Genomic DNA, 21354 nt, shown 5'->3' on the forward strand with positions numbered 1-21354 from the left:
TGGAAGTGAGAGGTACCAAAATGGTTGCCCCCCTCCCCTTTTCTTTGTGCCTGTCGCTGTGCCATGGCAGCAGTAAATATTGACGTCTGCCTGAGTGGGTGACAGCTCATACCACTAAAATGTAGCCCGGTATTGAACCCTGGTTTGGACTTGAGCCCCTTCCATTAATTTGGCTATTTCAGCACGCATTTACCACATAGCAATGGGCCTTGCAGCTGTCTCCATGCTCTGTCAACTTCCATCCAGCCTTGGAGCTGGGGCCACAGGATAATGCAGGAGTGAGCGGGCTCAGCGGTGCAGCGGACATGTCGTCTCCGCTCCCAGAATGCAATGCTCTGCTCAGATTTAGTTGAGCTGGATTCATTAACTTAAAAAAATTATGTCAGTTTTTCTTTCTGGACTACTTTCCTTTATTAAGTGCCATGAAAAATAACATGAGGTCATAAGGAGTTAGGAAAAGTCAACAACATTACTGCACAAATCGAACTGATTTACAGTTTAATTATGCAACACTATTTATAATAACTATAATTTATTGGGGTACAATACACATTCAACATCTGGCAAATTCTGAAAGGGTAATGTGTTGAAACCATGAGTTGTGTTGTTGCAATTTAATTGGCTGAAGTGTCTTAGTCGATGATGCTTTAATGACAAATCCGCAGGTTTCAACTTTTGGCAGCCGTCAATGCATAGTCTGTTTTTGAAATCTAAAAAATGTGTGAGAATGAGGCCTAAATGTTGTCTTTTTAATTGTTTCTAGTGCTTAAGGTAACACTTAAACCAGTTGATTTGATTAGATGTCTGTTGTCATTGTCAGCGTCATGTAAAATTTAGAATGACCATCACTCAGTTTACTAACTCTTGTTGTGTTTCATGTAAAGACCGGCCCGTTCTCACGAAAAGGCGTATGAATGCCACAATAATGCACAAGGCATTTAGCGTGCAATACGAACGCCTTTCTTGCTTTCGGCGTGACATTTTACGCTATGTAGTCGGTGTTGACTCCAATGTAAACGCATCCGCATAAATAATGCCATGCTTATGGAAGACAGAACCTGCCAAAATAATAAATAAATAAATGACTCAATAAATACAGAAATATATCATTAAATGTAGCAAAAATAATATTAAAAAGTTTTAATTTGCTTCTTTATTTCCTTCTTTATTTTCTCTTCTGTTTAATTTTCCTTTTTATGTATTTATGTATTTATTTTTTAAATGTATCTATTTTTTTTTGCGTTTATTTTATATTAATTTATTTATTTCTGCATTTTTTTTTTTTATTTTGGCAGGTTCCGTCCTCCATAAAGCTCAGAGCTAGAGAAGTAGAATAAACAGAAAGAAAGACCACTTATGGCAGGCAGGAGGGGAGGTGGACGTGTCCAAAAAACACATGACTTTCAACCAGGAGACCAGTGTTTTGTTTTGTAAAATTACGTTAGTGATGTTTGTGACGTGTTTTCCGTATTTAGGTTATGTTGTTTTGTACGTATTTTACTTAGTTTACGTACTTATTTAAAGCCCAATCATTAAGTTTTTCCTAAACCTAACTAATTGGTTTTCTTGTCTTAAACTAACTGCAGATATTACCATAGTTTTGTTTCGTGGCGTACAAATGACACGTGAAAAGTAACTAAAATGCGTCCTCATGTCCATGTAATGTTGTGCTATTTATACGCCTCGCCTTCCTGTAAGACTGGTAAAACCAGTCATTTATGCAACTTCTGTGGCCTTATGTGGACTAAATGGATTGTAATAAACCGTCTGATTTGGTTTAAGAAAACAGAATTATTCCGCCCAGCTCACTCCATTATGTATTTCGGTGACGCTTATTGTTTATGGAGCAGGTTGAGGGCCTCAAAGCTGCACTTGAAACGCTGAATTCATGAAGCCTGATCTGGCAGTAGATGCAGGGCCAAACTTGCCAACATTACAGCCTTTCACTCGCCATTTGTCTGCGCTGTCACACATGCGCCCGGTACTTCCCCTCGATCAATCTCACTCACACACACTCAGCTCGCCCACACAATCTGCTTCATCAGCCTCCTTCTTCTCTTGTTCCATCTCGCTCACGGTCTCCCCTGTGGTGGCAGTTTCTGTTAAAACAAGACACAAACCAACGTAACAACTTGTCTTTCAGTGAATTTAATAAAAAGGCATACATTAATAACTAAAACATCTGCAGATGGACTGCAGATGGACTCACGAGCACAGCCACTTGTTGTGGACTGTGGCAAGTGAGCCCCGAATACAAAGAGTAGTCAGTATTTGTACATTTAAAGCATAACATGAAGATAAGTGCAAAGAAGAAAAGAAGAGGAGGATAGAAAGTATATCAATGCGTCAGCACACAGCAGACAACAGAGCATCACAAGACATAACAAGTATTTCAGCAATCTGTTGTTTGCAGTTACAGAGACCTAAAATGTCAGGTCACTGTCCTATGGTGACGAAGTTGAACATGTGAGGCCCTGGGATTATCTAAAGGTACAGTGTTAAACTGCAGATATGAAAATTGCCATTACATTCCTCCCTTTGAGCATTCTATGCTCACTATAATAATTAACATATCTGATTACTACTAGCACCGTTGTAATACACAAAATCAAAGTGTGAAGATACTATGTGATTTTGATTTAAGTATAAGAGAAAGAAGGAATTAAACTATCTCAGACAATATCATCATAAAATGGTGGCGTCCACCATGGAGGTGGAAAAAGGTCAGGAATGCCTTTCTCCAGCTGTGGTGTATGTACATATTGTCCAACAGTAGATTTGATCAAAGAGGCAATCATAGCTTTAGCACAAGGAAAAATGCATAATCAATTTAACAAGTCTGATGTACTCTGTAACACATATAAGATAATGAAAAAAAGAAATAACTAATATAATATAGGCATAGGAATGAAAATAAAAATGAAAAATAAAAAATAAAAAATAAAAAATAAAAAATAAAAAATAAAAAATAAAAAATAAAAAATAAAAAAGATAACAAGATGGCCATGTGTTTTCTCCAGGTTTGGTCAGTTTGTCGGAGAAGTTGTGCAACAGGTCTCTGTTGTCCCCCATGCTCCTGCATTAGTATTATGTCATGTACCCACCCCGGTCGTCAAAAGTCTGTGTCAATGGTCTGGTGCAGTCTGTTAGGTCCAATGTTGGAGGAGATTTAGAGCTAGCCTCAAATCAACAAAAGCTTTTTCTTCTAGGTGTCCAGATAATCTTATATTGTGTAAGGGCAAAATTTGTCAGTTTCCCACAGCAGAGAATCAGAGACCCTGTGAAAATCAACTTTGGGGTCCGCTGTTTACTCCCAACCTGTAGCATCATTACACCTTTTAGTCTAAGGTCCCAAATCTTGCCACCTTTCATCCTTCGATTTGACCAATGAGACGTTGGGATCAGAGTGTGGTATCTGAAATAGAGACTGAAAAAGTGTGTCAGGCAGAGTCACAGAAGCAGCCAGTCAAGCTTGAGTTTGTCCTTATCAAGGCTCTCTCTGTACCATTTGTTTTCAAACTCACTGTCTACTCCAAAAAGAGATAAGCGAGGTGCATTGCAAGTCATGTTTTCTCATAATATGTGTGTGGAGAGAGCTGTGGCTTGGTTTATGAGAGTTTAACAGAGTTAAGTGCAGTGTTTGGGATTTTCCATTTGTAGGCATATAACAGGTCCTCTTTACTATATTTGAAAAAAGATGTTGTTTGCTAATTCTGGTTACAACTATGCCCTGTGGTGTAGATATCAAAACTATCCCCAGTAAAACAATAAAATCTCTCCCCATCAGGTTAATCGGACAGTGTTTTGATAACAGAAAAGAGTGTTTGAAATCCCCCTCAATGTTATCCCAGCATGGTAGTGGAAATGTGTATCTTTTTACCACAGATGATGTCTTCTTTGGCATCTGTTTATACTTAGCATATAGTTCAATAGCTTTCTCTTTACCAGTTTCCTGTACAGATTCAAGATATTCAATTGCTTGTGAAATCATGAGTTGTGTGTCTGTGTTCTTACGTGTCTGATGTGCAGATAGGTCACTGTTTCCCGTCTCCGTGTCAAAGCTAGATAAATCCTTCACTGTCCTCGACCCCTCCGCTAGTCAATCAGCCTGTGTGTCCTGGTTCTCAGGGCAATTCCTTGCCCAGTGTCCTGTCTTTCCACATCTGAAGCAGGCGTCGGATCTCCCCTTGCCTCCACCACTTCTGCCATGGCGTGATTCTCGACAGTCTCAAGGTTTCCGCATTCCCAAGTGATGCAATTGCGTTTTATCATCTCACTGATCTCTGGTCTCATTGATGAAGCGGTCCCGAAGATGAGCTTGCCAGGGACCGACCTCATTGTTTCCCCTCATGGCAGCTGGTCGTAGGAGGCCACTGTGTGTTGTGAACCTCTGTGAGTCTGATAAGGTACGCAGACACAGTCTCATAGTCTCTCTGCTTGCACAGTGAGATTTTGCAAATGTCCATTCTCACTGGGAAAGCAGTCTTTACACCGTTGCAAAGTCCAGTTATGGTGTGCGAGGGGCAGTGTATGGTAACGGCTTGGTTGCTGAGCTTGTTTTGCCCTCTTCCTCCGTCATGGCTCCTTCCACTGGTGGAGGTAGAGGTGGCGATGGAGGTGGAGATGGAGCGCTGGGCAGCACTGCCTGGGCCGGCTGTTGTCGTTGCGGGGTCGAGTCCAGATCAGGATCTAGTTTGAGACACTGAGACATGGATTTTAGTAGTGCTGTCCCTGATTTTTTTGTTTTCTCTCCCTGATGGTTGCTTCTTCTACTTTGTTTTTTAAAGCTTGGAGCTGTCTTATGCTAAAACTGCCAGTGCTTAGAAATCCACACTCGTTAACCCACACGTCAAGTTGGTCAAATACCTTTTACTGTTTACTCTATTTGGTGGTCATATCTTTGATGTTAGGCGACATTAATTGAGGTGGATTATCACAATCCTACTATGATTTGCACCTATTTTAAAAAATAGTTCTCAAGATCTCTTCAATATCAATGTACTTTTTATTTAGGGGTCATGGACTAAGGAAGGGAAATCATTTTTTATCAAGATTTTTGCTTAGAGATTTCTACAGGTGGTTGTACCTTTATATACTTCAACTCCTACAGGTGGTTATGCTTTAACTCCAGTAAGGTCTTACTTCTAGTTTCTCTTTCCCCCCCTCTTTTTTCTTTTTCTTCTAGTGGGTGATCAGTCCACTGGATCAAAAGAAAAAAGATAGCAATATTATTATTATTATTATTATTATTATTACACTATGTGTGATTACAGTGTATTGATGTTATCCCTCTGAGTTCCCTGAACTCCTTGGTACCGTATTGTGCTAGCCCTGGATTCTACAGCGGTCGTCTAACACCTGCCCTGTTGACACGTCTGTCACAACCACCCTCGAAGTGGGAGAATCACTTTCTTCATTCCCACAACAGCGCTTTATCCCCCTGTACAGATACTGTATCCCCCTGTACAGACGCCGTATGAATGAAATCTTACTTGGTACCGTATTGCGCTAGCCCTGGATTCTACAGCGGTTTCCAAAACCTGCCTTGTTGACACGTCTGTCACAACCACCCTCGAGGTGGGAGAATCACTTTCTCTTCATTCCCCCAACAGCGCTTTATCCCCCTGTACAGACGCCGTATGAATGAAATCTTTTAATGTATGCCTTTTTATCAATGAATTCTTACTTACCAGAAAGACAGAGTTGTTTATTTTTTTCTTTGCCACCTGGTTCTTTGGATCACAGCGGTGAGCGAGACTTGGTCGTCCGGCGTCAGGCCCCCACTTCTACACCCTTTTTATAGGGAGGTTGAGGTTAGAGTCCCGGACTCCAGCCGTGCACGGTCTTTACCCTCGCACAGAGTTCCAGCAGTCCCGCTCACACGAGTGATCCTGCCGACAACGCCAAATTGTGGTGGCAGTTTCTGTTAAAACAAGACACAAACCAACGTAACAACTTGTCTTTCAGTGAATTTAATAAAAAGGCATACATTAATAACTAAAACATCTGCAGATGGACTGCAGATGGACTCACGAGCACAGCCACTTGTTGTGGACTGTGGCAAGTGAGCCCCGAATACAAAGAGTAGTCAGTATTTATACATTTAAAGCATAACATGAAGATAAGTGCAAAGAAGAAAAGAAGAGAAGGATAGAAAGTATATCAATGCGTCAGCACACAGCAGACAACAGAGCATCACAAGACATAACAAGTATTTCAGCAATCTGTTGTTTGCAGTTACAGAGACCTAAAATGTCAGGTCACTGTCCTATGGTGACGAAGTTGAACATGTGAGGCCCTGAGATTATCTAAAGGTACAGTGTTAAACTGCAGATATGAAAATTGCCATTACACCCCCTACTTATTTTCCTCCGTCTGAGCGTCGTATGAGGCAGTGGCAGTGGGGTGAGAACGGGGCCATGTGGGGTCTGGCTGACATCAGCGGCGATAAAGCCAGCGAGGGTCACCACTATAGCAAAGCCGTCTTTATTCCCCTCATCTCTCCAGTGTTTCTATCTGATGGGCTCTGGAACACTGAGCTCTTGACAACATCTGGGAATACAATGATGAATACGAAAACGTAGTACACTAATATCAATGTACCAGTAGTATACTTGTACTTATAAGTGTACTAATTCAATACTTCTTGTGACTACATTTTAAAAACTTTTAGAAAAGTATACTTTTAAGTATACATTAAGTGTAAGAACACTAAACTTTGAGTACACACCTAGTTTACATCTAAGTTATATTTTGTACTGCAACTATACTATATACTATACTACAAGTGAATAGGTATACAGTTATAGCCAACTTTTTAGTTTATGAAAGTACACTTTAAAGTCCTCTAAGTTTAAAAGTTTTTTATACTGTAAGTATACTTGTAGCTCTTCTTTTTAGTTCATGAAAGTACACTTTGTATACTTTAACTTATCGTACTTAGCCAATGATATATGTATTACATAAAGAAACATGCTCCTTTTGCTATTTGACTTGGTGTTTTGTGATAATAAAAAAGAAGAAATACATTTTTCTTACATGCCTCCACGGTGAACGGAGAATCCAAAAAGGTAGAAAATTCTTGATGAATTGAAGTAATTTAATTTCAAAACATTCGTTTACAAACTCTCACACATTTTAATAGGCTACTCTATCAAAAAGTCAGCACAACGACAAGCCAAGTATACCTTTCTGTAGGCCTATAAGGCAAGAGTACTTAATTATACTTTTCTGATGTATATCTCGATCAGGAAAAGTCAGTCTAAGCTAAGTAAACTTAGTATACTCGTATACTCTTATTTTAGGTTTAGGAGCACACTTGAATACACTTCTATTTGGTAAGGGTAGGATGGCTGGCAGCAACAAGCATCCCCTCATCTCTCACCCTGTGTTTGCTTGTGCCTGCACACACATTAAAATGTCCAAAAGATGATGAAGTGTGACCTTGACAACATGATAAGTGCACGTTACAACTTGTGGTCCATTTCTCTCATAAGCGCACATGACAAATGATGTTCGCGCCGTGCCGCTGTCTTGTGTTTCTTGTACTTTGTCTTCACTGTCTTTTAGAGGATTTTTTGGTGTGTTTTTAAAGTATATCCATATTGTGTTTCCTGGTGTGTCTGTGCTCAGTCACTCTGTGTTCCAGGCTCCCAGGGGGAGAGGAGACAAGGCTGGGAAGCTGTGATGGGAAAGTGGGCCAGCGCTCTTAGCCCTCCACTGGAGAGCTCCTTAAAAGGCCTGGAGAGATGATGTCGTGGACTCTCTCTTTTCCCCCCCTTATGTTTTTTTTTCTTCCCTCATAGCAGCGGGAGAAGCCCGGCAGCAGGAGCAGAGCGAGGCTTTGGCCAAACTCATCATGCACATCAGAGAAACACACGACACTGATGACTTCACTGAGCTGAAATAAGGCGTCCATCCATCAGAAGCTGGAAAGGGCTTGTTATGAAAGATAGGGTTTCCCAGATCGGGAATTAGTCTGCCTCATTGTAATCACTGGTACTATTTTGAATGTTAATGCGGAACTGCAACAAAGTTCCCTTTTATTTGCAAAACAAAAGCAGAAACGAGCAGGAAATGCAATATCACGACAGCAACAAGAGATGCAGAAGTAGTCTTTTGCAAGAAGAGTGAAACCTTTTTTATTTAGACACTTTTTATGCATGCATCGGCGCGACATCCTGGTATAGCTCTGACCAATCAGAATGTCCCAAACACATTAAATAGCGGATGTCTTCACACACAGCTGCTGGCCTCTCTGTTTCAGCAAGCCAGACTAATTTTTTCCATCACAGCCTCCGCGATGGGGGTCAACAACCACTTCATGTACACAATGCGTGGAAGGCCAAAACAGATGCCCCCTTTAACCCCACACCCAATCATTTTTGGAGCCGTGGCGTGGGCTTTTCCCAGGTGAGCCTCCAGCGCCTGGAGTGAGATGCATCAGGCGTGTGTGGGCGAGCTTCACCCCTTTCCCTCACGAGGCTTCAATCTACGAGCCATCTGCTGTTATCTGGGGAATGTTCTCCGCACACTTCATGGACATATATGTACCAGGGCTTTGACATCTTTGCTATTTTTAGCGGCGGCGGCTGCGGCCCGCCTCTGGAGGTTGTTATGATGATGTCACAAGCAGGCTTTCAAAATAAATCTGATTGTTTATCTTGGGTTACACTTCCTGCCCGCTCTCCATGTCGTGTTTGTTTGTGTGCATTCATCTGTCAAACTGGATTTTTTTTCGGGTCTGGGACTTGTTTTGCCTGACATAGGCCTACGTCTTCAGCTTTATGGCGTTGTAGTAGCCTATGATCAACACTTTCAAATCAGAGCTTCACAAAACAAAAAGTTCATTCTGTCTTCTTTATGAAAGCCAGTCTACACCTTCAAAGTGAAGATATTTAAAGGAATAATTCAAAAATTTTGGGAAATACGCTTATTTGCTTGCTTGCCGAGAGTTAGGTGAGATGATTGATACCACTCTCACATGTGTACGTTAAATATGAGTTGAGTTTAGGGTATATGTTTACGACTGGGAGACTTTAGAAAGGTTAAGGAGTTAGGACATGAGGCTGGAAAATGCCGTCTACCTTTGGGGCACCAACAGCCTTGAACTCTGAACATTTTCGTATGTTTCCAGTACGCCGGAGACAAAACCGGATTTCACTGGTGTATGCTGATCCCATGTGACAGGTGAGTTGTGCTCTGTTCTCTCTGTGTTTGGAAGCTCAGACACGGGGAAGACAAAGTCACCCTCGAGGTGTTTTGAGGGGTTAGACTCTGCAAACACCAAAAACCCCCTCTCCTGCTTTTCCCTGCCCTCCCGTCACTCCCACTCCCTCTATCATCCTCCTTCCTCTCCGGCTCAGGTAAGAGCAGACTGGGGGCTGTTGACAGGTACCGTATGTGATGAACAGCGTCAGTCGTCACCTTGTCAGCTTGCGACGCAGCCACACCTTGCTGTGAGGCCCCATGCCTATAGATAACACACGCTGAATCAAACGCTACAGTAGGTCACTGCAATTGACAGTTTCCCTGAACACCAATGAGGCTCAGTGTGTCACGTTTTCCAGGACAGGCAGCCGACCTCGTCCGCAGCGTTCAAAATGCACTTCATTTACATTCCTCCAGCTGCATCTTCGGACACGGGAGACCACGGATGTGAATATTGACACTAAAACTACCATGACCCAATTTATAGTGCACTCTAAATTTAGAGATTGCAGTTCACTAATCAGGCTCAACAAAAAAACAAAATGTATTTTCATCAAATAGTGCCATGTCTAAGCTTATAAAAGATCAGAGGAGGTCAATTAAAACTACTTTAAATGAGATTACATCTAACCTCAAAGAGTAGGACTGATTTTTCTTCTTCTCTCTCTGTTTCCTGCAATTTTTACGCCCACCAAAAAACTGTGGTCGAGGTGTCAGCTTGCAAAAATACACATCCCTTTGATGTTACATCACTGGTCATCCTGTATAACTTCCAGTTGAAATCCAAAGAGTGCTGCTCTAATGGTACATGTCCACAGCCTCCGTCCTTTCCACGCTTCCCATTCATTGTCTATGTAAGCAGCCGTGCAATGCATTCTGGTATAGCGTGGCGGTACAAGAGACGGGGCCTCACGTTGGCGGCTCCTCATTTGCATAAAGTTGAGGCATAGGCTACTTTATGCAAATTAGGGGGCGTCCGGCGCGACTAGCCGCCTCTGAAAACTCAAACTATTATATGTACTACTATTTCTCGCATTAAATGTTTTCAGAAACGCATTTCGGTGAACTATTTTCGTGAAATAAGAGTTTCCAAACGAGCCGCCACGTTGGTTCCGGTTTGAAAGTTGGGCGCAGCAGCCCACGAGGGAAAGCGTTCGTCCAATCAGGTGCCTTGTGTCCAGTGCCAGCCCATCAAGCGTCATATGTTGGGAAGCGAGGCGATCCCTCGCGATAAAAAACATCCCTGTGGACATGTATACCATCAGTAATTGATTGTGCCAGTATTGTGAGGTGAAGCAACACATTCTTGATATCTTTTTGCCTGCAAGCTTTATTCTAGCTGCATAAAGGGTAATAACCATATGTGGGTGGCTTCACTGCAAGAGGGAGAGTAGCACAAGTAACACTTATCTATTTTTAAGCTGCTGCTGCTCAAGGGGCTTCCTTTGTCAAGTGTGTGGATGGAGGCTGGAGCTTAACTGAACACCATTTCTGTGCGATAGTGGAGCTGGATTTTAATGCTGTACGCAATTTGTTTAAGTAATTCAAGTCTGAGATGGACTTGATTTGCTCAATTTAAAGACAATTATTGCCAAATAGCCTTTCATTGGTTTCCAGCACCCTTTCAGAGATGCAATCCATGTATTCAAAGATATCCCTGCGTTGAGGTTTTAACCTCTGGCTGGAACAAACTGTATATGATTGATGCTATGTCATGGGAAACACTGTATCCATTGTAACTTGTGTAGATTTTAGGATTACCGAGGTCGTGGGAGATGAGCACAGTTAGGAAATAAGATATATGACACCTGTTAATTGAAACATGAACCTGTCCACATGTGAAATGCCTTAAAGTTCTGCCCATGACAAATGAGACGGTCTGTGACCTTTGACCTCGGAGAATGCACCCCCCTGGGTTTGCACCCCCCCTGATCATCCAACAGGGTTGAGTTCAGTTCACAATGTGTAAGTGGTATTTAAACCTGATAGCGCCGAGGCTTTAAAGACTGAATGCGGCTCTGTTTTTCCCCTCGTGCTTCTTTTCATCAAGGTGAATGGAAATAATGAGGGCAGAGGGTTTCAATGGCTAAATCAAGAACTCTAAAACAGGAGAAGCAAAGCTTTAAAATGATCTAAGAGATGAATAGTGCTAATGGAAGTGTGAGATTGTCCTTTTCAGTTCACAATACGGTGAGATCATTTCGTGGAACCTCTGAAACTGCATTGTAGTATTCTAATTAAATTGATCTCCTAGTACAACCAATATGATCTCTCAAAAAGACCGCAATCATGACCATACATTTTATGAAAATATTTTTTTACAAAAAGCCCCTTAGTTCCCCTCAGCTTTACGAAGCGTTTTAGTGTCTTTTAAAGGAATACTTCACCCACAAAATTACTATTTGTATATCAATTACTCACCACGTGTTGCGTTGAATTCTTGAAGAAAACAAAGAAAAATAAAGTTTATATCTCGCAAGACTCACATGCCTCCATGGTGAACGGAAAATCCGTTTACAAACTCTTACACAGGCAGGTGCACTGCTCGTCCGGATTCGCACGGACTCGCAGGTTGTCTGCGCAAGCATGAAACGGTAGTAAAGGAAATGTTTTAAGTGGTACGATTTTGCTGTTTTTAAAACTGGACCTCATTTACTTAATAATTCAAGGTATTCCTTTAAGTAAAAGTGCAGAAGTTTAAGTTTTAGTTTTAGTTTCATTGTTTTTTGTTTTCTGGCACACAACTTTGCTGTTTTAGTTCAGTCTCAAGGCTCTCAACAACCTTGTTTCCACCTGCAGTAGGCAACTGTTTTCAGCTGATGAACCTATAATGTATTCTACCTGCTCAGCACCAAACAGCACAGAGACAAAGTTAGCAACCATCAGGTGGACACTAACATGACCCGAAATGAATGCTTATGTTGCTCCATATCCGCTGGATGTGTAAATAAGCAACTGTTTGCGACAGGACATCAGCTTCATAAGGTGATAAAGGCTGTGAAGTGACCCAAAAAAATCAATTAATGCAGGTTTAAAGGATAGGTTCACATTTTTAAAGGATGTCTTAATGCAATAATGACACCTGCCCAGTGCCCATATACACAATGAAAGACTCCTCGTGACTTCATACTACTAAGACTTTAAGACTTTTTAAGATACTTTGGAAGACACCCTCTATATTTGACTACTCATTAATCCTCATATTAACTTTGAGATTTTGACCTCCATCTCATATTGGAGTCATTTCAGGATGGGCCAGTACAGACAAGAGGAACAATTTCAGTGATAATATTATACAATAACTCTCTTTCAATATACATATGGACATGTGAGGAGTGTTTTAAGACAAAAAACAATATGAACCTATACTTTACTTACAGTTCTTGTTTTGTCATTTGTAATCTGTTTCCTTACACGCTCCTCCACAATCGTGGTCATCGGTTTAAAGATGCTCATCTTCATCCCTCTGGAACATGGTATTTATTTTTGACAGCAAAAAGTTGATGATCTTTTTTTCCATGGCTTGCTTGGCTGGAATGATTCATCGTAGCTTTTAGCACTAACCTATTACAGGCTTCGCCGCAGCTCCAGATTTTGGCCTATTATTAGCCTCTTTTTCTCTAGGAAACAAGGTCACTCAAATAGCCTTGTCTTATTAGGCTGTCACCATTCATTTGGCCTTAAAGAAACACACATACCCAGAATGAAATATGTCCGCATCAAGTCCACTGTTCAGTTCGCGCATAACGGCGTCACCATACATTTGAATTGAGTTGGCACAATCAAACATCCATTGTTATCATGCCAGCATAATGGCCTGAGATTGATCAAGTGATGCTCTGGCTGTACAGCCCCTGCTAAGTGAAAGCGACTGCCCTATTTCTGTCCGGGGTTAGAGCTCAGCTGTCGTCTGGGAGTAGATCACCTCATGAACACTCCCCAACCCTGCGATGCCCCTGCATCCAAAACACATGGAGAGGCTGCAAACAGCTCCGGTCTGCGGTCTGTTTCAGTCCTGACCCAAAAAACGCTATAGTAGTGCTTTCTTGTGCAATAATCACAGTGTGTGTGTTCTGTGCGATACATGAGGTCTTGCTGCAGTGCTTAACCTATCTGGTCCAAATGATTAGGGGACCTAGAGTGGATTTACAGTACACAGTAACACAAAGACTCAGGAACTCAGACACAACAACGCGTTCTCACCCCAACTCGTCACATACTGACCCTTTTGTCAGACCCCCTCGGCGCCACTTTTCGCAGTAAACACGTTGCTTAATGTTGTGAATTAAACAAAATCACTTGCTTAGGTTTAGGCAGCAAAACCACTTAGTTAGGTTCAGGAAGAAAAACATGGTTTGTAAAGTGAAAATGTGACTAAACGTTGTAAAGAACGAACAGCTGGTTGTAACGTGGAAGTGAAATTTAACACACAGGACATGAACAGCGGCGTCCTGGATGAAAGCCTTGTGTTTGTTGGTCTTCGTGCTTTCTCGTCTTGCAGGAATCCATGGATCAGGATCAGGTATTATCAGCCTTATTCTTATTCTCTATTATTATTAGTAGTATTTCTATTATTATTACTGCTATTATTACTGCTATTTCTATTATCACTTTATTATATCCACCGCTATTGATTATTATTAGTCCTATTTGTAATGCTATTATAGATGATGTGCTATTATTGTGGTTGCTGTGCATCTCTCTCCCTCTCTCTCACTCTCAACCCAACCGTTCGAGGCAGATGGCCGCCCAGCCAGAGCCTGGTTCTAAGGTTTCTACCCGTTAAAGGGACGTTTTTTCTTGCCACTGCCGCATCGAGTGCATGCTTATGGGGGATCTCTTGTTATAATCTGTAAATTATAGAGTATGGTCTAGACCTGCTCGATATAAGTGTCTTGAGATAATAATATAGATATAAAAATGAATTGAATTGAACTGAACTTAATTGTAGTCTCATACCGGCACTAAAGGGTGCCTTGTGCGGCGGTATCAAACGCCGCTGGCTGTGACAAAGCGTTGGTATTTGACGCCCTAGATATGAGAAACGGGCTGGACGCAAGCATGTAGCATCCACAGCTGAGAAGAAGGCCGCAGCGTGTGACCACTGGCCAGATCAGTTTGCTATTATTATTATTCGTCTTGATGAGAATGGTCTGAAACAATCCGCCCCCCTTCTTTTACCCCACCTGCCATTCATTCAACTCTCTCCGTTTCCCTGCCAATCGGTTCCTCTGCACTTCACATGATTGGCCTTGAACACAATGTGCTTTCCCCATTCCTCTCTGCCTCTAAATACTTTGACAGTTGAAGCCCGCGGTGACATTGGACGGGGACGGAGAGGTGAAGTTCTACACATAGCTAACATGCAGTCAAACGGAGGCCCGTTCATCAGCGATGGACTTGGGGTTGAGCCCGGCATACGGCACGAGATGTCACCTTGGGGCTTCACGGATGAGCACTTCTAGGAAGAATATGTTCCATTGGAATCTGGCTTTTCTGGCCGTCTGCAGGCCTGCTAACTCTCGCCTGATACCGCAGGCCGGGACAAGCTTTTCAATCCACCGGTGACTAATTGACAGGGTCTGAAAGGGCTGAGCCAGCACCATCAGGGTATTTCTCAACATCACTTTTTAGACATCCTCCGATAACATCAAAGCATGACTATTTCTATCTGCTCGATAGCGCTGCTGTCTGGACCCGTACACAGCGAGAGGAGATGAGTGTGTCAGTGTCGCAGGCGCCAACAACGGGCATTTGGGTGACACGGGAGCATGGGAGCATGGGAGCAGAGTGTCTGGCTTCTCTCAGATGCTCTGAGTTGTCCACACTTCACCAGTCACCCCTCCGTGAGTGCTGCTTGTCTGGGTCACCTGCACTGACATGCTGCTGGTGGATATGACTGGATGCAGTTACTGTATGGCAATGAATATTTGGTATTTTCCCGGTCTGATCTCAATGTTGGAGCTATTTTTGGAGAGCTTGTCAGCATCAGCCTAGACTGATAACATTGATAACTGGAATTACTGCCTCACGGTTGCATGCCTCCTCCAACCAGTCAAGTTGCAGTTTACATCCCAGATCATGTCCACGTCCAAAATCACCTCATCATTTTATCCTGTTAGACATTTGTAGGAAATTGTCATAATCAGCACATGAATTCTTGAGTTATGGCCAAACACATGTTTTGTGAGGTCACAGTGACCTTGACTGTTGACCTTAAACCAGCAAAATCATATCAGTCTACCCTTGGTCTAAGTGGACGTTTGTGCCAAATCTGAAGAAATTCCCTCCAGGCATTCCTGAGATATCGCGTTCACGAGAATGGTACGGTCGGATGGACGGACGAACAACCTCAAAACATAATGCTTCCAGCCACGGCTGTCGTCGGCACAGGAGGCATAAAAAAGGTCCCCTCGGAAACACTCAGTTAAAGCAGTAAACAGGAGTTTCCTCTGGGGGATCAGTTATAGGTGCCGAGGGATCTGACAGTGATGTCGAGCCGCTCAGAGCTCGGCCACAATGACATGACTTCTGGATCTGTCGGTGGGTTTTAATCAGCTCGCTCATGCTCGTCTCGGCGGCTGGAGACAAACAGTGAGAGTGCTGCCAGTGTAATTTTGTGGTATACTGATACACTTGACTCACTCCCAGACACTTTTATCCTCTCAAGGAACAGGAACAAGAGCAAACAGTCATAGCAGATCAAAGTGGAGGGTAATGAAAGACAGGAGTTTGTCTGGAAGTCTCATGTACTGCAGGAGAGTCACAACTGCCTGTCAGAGGCTGATAAATGTTTTTTTCTCCTGTGTTGTGTGTCATGTATTTCCTGCTGACACTCCATCAGTTATAACAAACATTAACATCCTCCATCACATCAATAACCGCAATTATTTGCACTGTACATTATGTCATCCCTGAAGTAACTACAGCTGCTGATGGGTATATGGCAGGAGGCATAAACAGGAAGCATTACTGTACATCCAAGGTATTTGTTACGGTGGAGTATGCGGATATATGTTGAAGAGTTTCCATGTCTTTCAGTGCAACAAGAGGCCCCTCTTACCTAACTATATTGACGTTGTTAAGCAAACTGCAGGGGAGATTTACATTACATTACAACTTTGAATTTTAAATTCATTCAAACGGTATTTTTTGGCCCTGAGCTGCACACAATACCTGAAAATTACAAGCATTTTTGGCAAAACCAAATTTTCATTTTGATTTTACAGCGTAGTTAGTGTAGATTTCTGACAAAATATAGCCTATTGAAGAATCCATTATTAGGGGACAATAACATAATATCATGGCGAGGTGGTGTTATTTGCATTTAACTTGGAAGGGCACTGGAGAAGGCACTTTATCACATTTTCCCCACTGGAAGGGCACCCTAGAGGACACTTCATCGTGTTTTCTCTACTGGAAGAGCATCCTAGATGGCACATCATCACGTTTTCTCTACTGGAAGAGCACCCTAGAGGACATTTCATCGTGTTTTCTCTACTGGAAGAGCATCCTAGATGGCACTTCATCACGTTTTCTCTACTGGAAGGGCACCCTAGATGGCACATCATCACATTTTCTCTACTGGAAGAGCACCCTAGATGGCCCATCATCACATTTTCTCTAATGGAAGGGCACCCTAGATGGCACATCATCACGTTTTCTCTGCTGGAAGGGCCCCCAAATGGCACATCATCACGTTTTCTCTACTGGAAGAGCACCATAGAGGACATTTCATCGTGTTTTCTCTACTGGAAGAGCACCCTAGATGGCACATCATCACGTTTTCTCTACTGGTAGAGCACCCTAGAGGACATTTCATCGTGTTTTCTCTACTGGAAGAGCACCCTAGATGGCACATCATCATGTTTTCTCTACTGGAAGGGCACCCTAGATGGCACATCATCACGTTTTCTCTACTTGAAGAGCACCCTAGATGGCACATCATCATGTTTTCTCTACTTGAAGAGCACCCTAGATGGCACATCATCACGTTTTCTCTGCTGGAGGAGCACCCTAGATGGCATATCATCATGTTTTCTCTACAAAAACTAAAATCTAAGGGTTTATGTACCTGTTACATGCAGGATATTATTAATATTCTGTGCTATCACATATTCAGCGCCTGATATTTAAAGGTTATGAAAATGAAATGTTATTTATTCAAAACAACCTTTTGAAATGTACTGAACCAATAAGATAAGCAAGCTTTTTGTCTGCAGCTCTAAAACTCACTTGTGTGTGTCACACTGATTCACAAAGGCGTACACACAGCACACTCTCATTATAGCTGGATGCAGCCCACATGGCTCGCCTTGTGCTGTCAGTCACCGTTAAGGTCGGCCCCCCTCGCCGCCGAGCAGCAGCAGCAGCAGCTTACACATCACTTTCCCTCCGGCCCTCCTGATATCAGCACGCCGAAGCCTCCGGCCAACAGCTTCCTGACACTGACGCTGTTGGTGTTCCACCGTCCCCGTGACTCAGTGGAACCACAGTCATTTCCCATGACATTTCTGTAACATTAAGGATCAGTATCAGCTGAGCTGAGCTGATCGTTCTGAAACCTCCGTGTTCTGGCTCAGAGTCCCGCGTGCTGCGGCCCAAGTCTCATTTAGTGCAATTGCAGACAATAAATTATTTAAATCTGTCTACATTCGGTGTCAGCGACATGAGGAATGGTTTTAAAATGGGAAAATGGAGGTAGCGTGACTTCACACAATGGCTCACGGTCACATACATGTTTTGGATCATGATTCTGCTTGAACAGCTTGTTATTCAGGATGTCAACTCCAAGTTCAGCTGGTGGGTGGTATCTAATCAAGCACAAGCAGCATCATTTTCACTCTTTGAAATGTCTTTAAACCCCAAAAATAACATCATTATCATCTGTAATGACACTATGTAAAAAAAAAAAGGGGGTTGCATGCCTCTTACCCACAACTTGCGTACGAGGAGGCTACACCACACCCCCTGCTGAGTACACATGGGTGTCTGCCAACAATAACACATGGCGATGCCAAAATAAAAAACACTTTATGCCTGGCCACCTTGTTTTTACTCCAGGTTGAGCCGGACCACCCCGGTGCTCGAGTCCACTAGACATTCCAGGCACTTGAAGTGTTACCCGTCAAATCATTACAGGTACTTTGTGGTCAGAAGGCTTTTTATTTTCCCGCAGAGAGCAATGTGTTTTATTAGCGGCAAACTAAACGTGTAGCATATGACACGGTTGGAATGATGATTTCATTTGATGCGTTCAGGTGTGGAAATACCTCTAAAAAGGGGAAACACCTCTAGAATGAAAGTTTGTTTAGTTGGCATGCCATTTCCTGAAACGAAAAAAAAAAAGGATAAGTCACCTCTGTGTTTAAAAATAACAATACACTAGGAACTAAGAAGAACGGGTATATTTCAGTCAGGAGGGACACAAGTTCATCTTAATCGCGACTAATGACAATACAATGAATTCTTGAGTTATGTCCAAAAATGTGAAAGAATGGGAAAAACAGACACAAAACCAGCAATAAAACTATCTATAATATGGAGATACAGTCTTTGGTTTGTCTATAATCCTATTCATAATATTTGGTTTTCACTACCAACCTGTGGAAAATGCATAGAAAGAATGAACAGGGTGCAATTCAGTCCATTAAAAATGAAGTAGCATGGACATTGCTGGATGCAGTCCATGGGAAAACTGCAGCGTTCCAGGTGGCAGCCTACCAGACTGGCACAGGAGAACCAGGTGTGTGGATTTGGCAGCCTAACTCAGTGGTTCCCAAACTTTTAAACATCAAGGACCCCTAAACTGACACAAAATAGACCACGGTGACGGACCCCCATTTAATACGATTTTGTCCCAGGGTCCTCCATCTGATAGGATTTTTACTTTGAGATGTTTTATTACGGAAATTGGATGAAACCCATGACCAAAAACAGTCATAAATTCTGTAACTGTGCTACTCATGGATGGAATTAGAGTGAAAATACATTAGTCCGCTTTTTGGACCTTGTGGACCCCTGGAGGTCCCCGGACCCCACTTTGAAAACCACCGGCCTAACAGGTATGAATGACCTCTTTCTTGTCTCTTTTGTATAGTTTTCCAATATCTTAAAACACCATATGCTTATTAAAATTGTCACCTATGGTGCCTTCAATTTGTTAGATAAACCTGATTTTCTATTCTACCATTCTATTCTGCTTTTAATGTGTAATTATTGTTGTGTGTTTTATATATTTATGTTGTTTTATGACAATTTTTACTCATGTAAAGTGTCTTTGGGGTTCTATGAAAAGCGCTCTAGCAGTAGAAGTAGTAGCAGCAGCAGTAGTAGTAGTATTATAATGGTTTTGTTGACTGATGATGACATGATTAAGAACAAACTCACATGAAACTACATGGACATGGTTGATAATATGACTTTGCAGATAGGTCAAAAATCATCTTTTGTTTTATGTAAAATGAATGAATGGAGATTTGTTTGATTGCTTGATATCTTTATTAGTTCAAACTCAGAGGGTTGAAATAAATAAAAACTCCATGATAATCACACACAAAAAACAACAACATCTATATCCACGGCTTTCAGCACTATACGGTTTATTACGAGCTTACTTCATTACATTGATGTCATGAAATGTACAAAACCAGTATCAATGAATTTCACAGGTTACATGATGAAAGAGTTCAGTATCCATAGTCTATATTGAGCTGGATGAGAATCTCCATGACAACTGAACCATCTCCATGACAACTGAGCATCTCCTACTGCTGAGAAAGGCCAGGAGATATGGTTAAAACCATTGCAAACAACAAGTAAATTGTATCTTGTGTTGAGATTTTGTAAAGCTATTCATCTAATACCCTATATTATTGTTATGAATAGCCTGCTGACCCTATTCAAGTGCTTTTAGTATACTTCTTTTAAACTTCAAATAAGAAAGTATGCTTTCAGTTTACTTTTTATGTACTTATCCGAGATATACTTAACAAAATTATACTTAAGTATACTTAGCTTATACCGACAAGTATGCAGAAAAGTTTAAGTGTACTTAGCAAGTACACAGAAGAGTCTAAGTATACTTGGCTTATATTGAAAAGTATATTTGGCTAAGTACTATAAGTTAACTTAAAGAAAACGTACAAGTATACTTGTAGTAAAAACTATTAAACAAGTAGTTTACTAACACTTTAAAGTGCACTTTCATAAACTAAAAAGTGGGCTACAAGTATATAACTAACGGTATACCTATAAGTTCACTTGTAGTATAGTTAGTTGCAGTACAACAATACAACTTGGATGTAAACTAGTTGTGTACTCAAAGTTTACTACTCTTAAATTTAATATATATATAATAAATAAAAATTAAAAAAAGAACAAAATAAAAACAAAAACATATATATACATATATACAATTCATTAAGCAAATTACAATATATATATATATTAAAAAGAACATGCATGTAAATGGAAGAAAACAATAAAGAAGTAATTAATGTTTGTTGTGTCAATAAAACAAACAAACAAATACAAATACAAATACACAAAGCGCCTGGGTCAGTCCTTCATGCTAGTAGCCATCAGGCTCCACAACCAAGGCTGACCTCCTTATGAGAACTATGAGGACTTTAAGAACTTTAAACACACACTATATCTGCAACCATCTTGGACTCTAACCACTGGCGCACTTTACACTTACTTTACATATATATATATATATATATATATATTATACTGGCTTTATAAACAGCTGCAGACTTTCTTATCGTGTTGATGGTTTCATGAACAAGTCTCAGAAATACTAATTCTTAGATGATGCCTGATCTGGGTCAAGTAATCAATAAATGTGAGGAAACGGTTGCCAATATTTTTTACATTAAAATTAAATATACTATCAGTAATATGTATTAATTTTTTGTGTTTTTTTTTTTATATTTGCACTTTTTCTAATAATATTAAAACTGGGTTTTTTGGACATATTTTACAAGGTTATTTTCTTTTCTTTCTTCCATTTCAAGTTTAAAAATGTCATTAAAATAAAGTATACTATCAGTAATATGTATAAAAAAAAAAATTAAAAAAATTCCCTCCGGGGATTAATAAAGGTTCATCTTATCTTATCTTATAAAAAACAATTAATAA

This window comes from Sebastes fasciatus, chromosome 23 (genome assembly GCF_043250625.1).
Source record: "Sebastes fasciatus isolate fSebFas1 chromosome 23, fSebFas1.pri, whole genome shotgun sequence".
NCBI lineage: Eukaryota > Metazoa > Chordata > Actinopteri > Perciformes > Sebastidae > Sebastes > Sebastes fasciatus.